This window comes from Tamandua tetradactyla, chromosome 1 (assembly GCF_023851605.1).
Source record: "Tamandua tetradactyla isolate mTamTet1 chromosome 1, mTamTet1.pri, whole genome shotgun sequence".
NCBI classification, from domain to species: domain Eukaryota; kingdom Metazoa; phylum Chordata; class Mammalia; order Pilosa; family Myrmecophagidae; genus Tamandua; species Tamandua tetradactyla.
In genome coordinates this window covers 55,085,027-55,089,089 of record NC_135327.1, presented here as the reverse complement: position 1 = coordinate 55,089,089, position 4,063 = coordinate 55,085,027, and the positions used below count along the sequence as shown (strand labels likewise).

The 4,063-nt window shown below is 37.6% G+C and overlaps 1 pseudogene; it reads right to left on the bottom strand.

Annotated features, from left to right (window-relative positions):
* Nucleotides 1-1,876: 1,876 nt before the first annotated feature.
* On the bottom strand, nt 1,877-3,208 carry LOC143680658 (putative E3 ubiquitin-protein ligase TRIML2 pseudogene; annotated as a pseudogene).
* Nucleotides 3,209-4,063: the final 855 nt, after the last annotated feature.

The following is a 4,063-nucleotide window of genomic DNA, read 5'->3' as shown; positions in this document are numbered from 1 at the left end:
TTCTTTCTCTAGATCTCCAAGTGAACAGTTAATTCCTCAATTGTTGCTCTTTCTTCTTCTTCTTCTTCTTTTTTGCCATTTAAAAAGGTAATTTATTAAGTTGCAAGTTTACAGCTCAAAGGGCATAAAAATGTCCAAACTAAGGCATCCAGATAAAGATATCTTGACTAAAGAAAGAGTCCAGAACACCTATGTCAGCTTGGAAGACACAGGGATGGCATCTGCAGAGGTCTTTGACTTCTGGTTACAAACAGCTTCCCCAGAGGACATTTATATTCTGTATCTCCAAATGTCTGGGTCTCCTGTTGACTCCAAAGCAACTGTTCCCCAAGCATCTGAGCTGACTACAGAATGTTTCCTTTTTAAAGGATTCCAGTAAACTAATCAAGACCCACCTCAGTGGGTGGAGTCACATTTCCTACTAATCAAAAGGTCACACCCAATACTGGGGGTGTCACATCTCCATGGAAACAACCCAATCAAAAGATCACACCCATAACTGGGTGTGTCACAAACCCATGGAAACAATCCCATCAAAGCTTCCACCTAAACGATATTGAATCACGATTAAAGTACATGGTTTTTCTTTGGCACACATACTTTCAAACCAGCACATGGGTTTAAAGAAACCATGCATAAAATACAGGATTCCCATAATACCACCCCACTGACACCCTGCAATGGTGTGGAACATTTGTTAAATTGATAACAGTACAATCATAAAAATGTGCTATCAACTATCATCTGTGTTTAATTTATGGTTCACTGTTTGTATTGTGTAGTTCCATGGATTCTTTTTTCATTTTTATTCTGTTACCATATACACAGTTGAACACTTCCACTTTTAATCATTCATATATATATTTCAGTGCTATTAATTATGTTCACAGTGTTGTGCTACCATCACCCTCATACCAAGACCAGGTAGAGACACAAGAAAAGAAAACTACAGACCATTATCTCTTATGAATATAGATCCAAAAATTCTGAGCAAAATACTAGCAAACTGAATGCAATAGCATTTTAAAAGAATTAGACCCCATAATCAAGTGGGAATTATCCCTGGAATGCAAGGTGGTTCAGCATAAGAAAATCAATGAATGTGAATACATGACATTAACAATGAAGGACAAAAACCACATGATGCTCTTGATTCAAAAAAGGCAAAATCCAGCACCACTTCTTGATAAAAACACTTAGAACACTAGGAATAGAAGGAAACTTCCTTAACAAGAAAAAGGGCATATATGAAAAAACTAATGGCTAACATCCTACTTAATGGTGAAAGACTGAAAGTTTCCTCTAAGATAAGGAACAAAACAAGGATGCCCCTTGTCATCACTGTTATTCGACATTGTACTGGAATTTGTTACCAGAGCAGTTAAGCAAAGAAAAAGAAATAAAAGGCATACAAATTGGAAAAGCAAAACTTAAGCTATTTGCAGATTACATATGCTTATATACAGGAAAGTAATGGAAAATCCACAATTAAGCTCCTAGAGCAAATAAATGAATGCTGCCAATGTTTAAGACCTATGTCTGGAGTTCCTTACCTAGACCTAAGAACTCCAGTTAATCTGAGGCCTATTACATTTCTATCCTAATTTCACAATCCTATGTTACATATGCATTTTTTATTCTAATCAGTGTATTTTATACAGTATAGAATATAGTATATATATTCTAATCAGTATCTTTTGTTATTAATGTCTCAGTTGAAATGGAACCTCTTCTACTAAATGGGAATTGAAAGTCACAGGAATGCAAAGGCTCCAGGATATTGATCTGCATTCCAATCCAAATGCAAAATGTCTTTATTAGAAATGCCTTGACAAAATCCTGCTCTTCACTTTCTTTCCTCTCTTGGCCTTGGATTTCACACTAAGGAAGATTGAGGGTTAATAGTAATACCACAAGAAAGAGTCTGAGTGGTACAGATGGTGAGGTAGTCTGAATCCATGCTTTCATTTGGGATACAAAGAGAAAATACAGGCTTGAGAGCTCCTTGGAAGGTTGGATAAGAGAAATTGTAAATGAGAGCTCTCCCTGTCAAATTGTGGAGTGATATTTGCCCATATTCATAGTCTAGGAGAACTCTAACCTTGTGCATTTGTTCTCTCAGAGAAGCCCTTTTTAAAGGAGGAAAGACCCAGAAGGTAAAATCACTTCCCATAATGGATCCTGTGAGTAAGAGTTTATCCCTGGAAGCTTTGGGTCTGTCACCCTTTTTGGCTTGCAGATTCCTTGTATATGCCCAACTGCCATTTTGTAGCCTTTTCCACATCCACCTCCCAGGAATGCCTCCCTGAGGTGAAGCTCTCCACACCCAACACAGTGGCACTGAAGTCAAATCTTTTTGAGTTACCAGGTACATCCTGGAGGACATTTCCAAATCTCACGCTACTCAGATCCTCAGATAAAACTAGAAGGGGATGAGCTGTTTCAGGATCCAAAGTTTTATGTCTTTGGAATACTCTTAGCACTTCACTCATTCCTGTTATTTGGTCAAAACTCAGGTTTGTGGTATGGGCTGGCTCTAGACAGTGAAGCAATGGTGACTCACTCCTTTCCAAAGAATATCTTGTGTTCTGGAGCAGTGCTAAGGCAGATTCCCCACACTTCTTCTCAAGCTCTGTGATGAGCCTTTGGGGGCTGTCGATCTGTGCAGAGACTCTGACTGCACTCTTCTTCAGTGTATTCATGTTCTCTCTTCCCAAAGTGTTTACTCTCTGTAGCGTCTCCTGATACTTCTCCTCTAGCTCTCTGGCAAACCTGATCAGGTGATGCAGACTGGCTTTGCTGGTATTCAGGTTGAATACACAACCTAGTAGTCTCAAGTGGTTCATATCATTATTTTCCTTCAACAACCGGAACCTTAACCTGTATTTGGACTTAATCATCTCTTTGAAATTCTGCTCCTCTCCCTGAATCTTCACCGTTCTTTCTTGCACATCAGCTAATACATTTTTAGCCACCTCCAGTTTCTCCCTCAATGTGTTCAATATTTCCTGGAATAACTTCCTGTTATTCACTGCATCCTCTACTATTCCACACACCATGTGATTCTTGTGCTTTTGGAACAGGAAACATTTGACAAAGTGTGATTTGGTCATCATCACAGAACAACTGTGATGGTTCCAGGTGTCTCATGCAGTAGTAATCTAGGATTTTTTTTTTGCAGAAATTGGGGGCTGAGCCTTTTGGACATCCTGGCAAGTGCTGCTAGTTGAAGATAGGACTATTTGTTGTTTTTTTCTTTTTCATGTTGTAATTTTATTTTATTTTTTAATTTTTTTATTAATTAAAAAATTAACTAACACAACATTTAGAAATCATTCCATTCTACATATACAATCAGTAATTCTTAATATCATCACATAGATGCATATTCATCATTTCTTAGTACATTTGCATCGATTCAGAAAAGAAATAGAAAGACAACAGAAAAAGAAATAAAACAATAATAGAGAGAAAAAAATAAAAAAAAACAAAAAAACACTACACCTCAGATGCAGCTTCATTCAGTGCTCTAACATAATTACATTACAATTAGGTATTATTGTGCTGTCCATTTTTGAGTTTTTGTATCCAGTCCTGTTGCACAGTCTGTATCCCTTCAGCTCCAATTACCCATTATCTTCCCCTATTTCTATCTCCTGCTGGTCTCTGTTACCAATGACATATTCCAAGATTATTCTCTAATGTCGGTTCACATCAGTGGGACCATACAGTATTTGTCCTTTAGTTTTTGGCTAGTCTCACTCAGCATAATGTTCTCTAGGTCCATCCATGTTATTACATGCTTCATAAGTTTATTCTGTCTTAAAGCTGCATAATATTCCATCATATGTATATACCACAGTTTGTTTAGCCACTCATCTGTTGATGGACATTTTGGCTGTTTCCATCTCTTTGCAATTGTAAATAATGCTGCATAAACATTGGTGTGCAAATGTCTGTTTGTGTCTTTGCCCTTAAGTCTTCTGAGTAGATACCTAGCAATGGTATTGCTGGGTTGCATGGCAATTCTATATTCAGCTTTTTGAGGAACCGCCAAACTGCC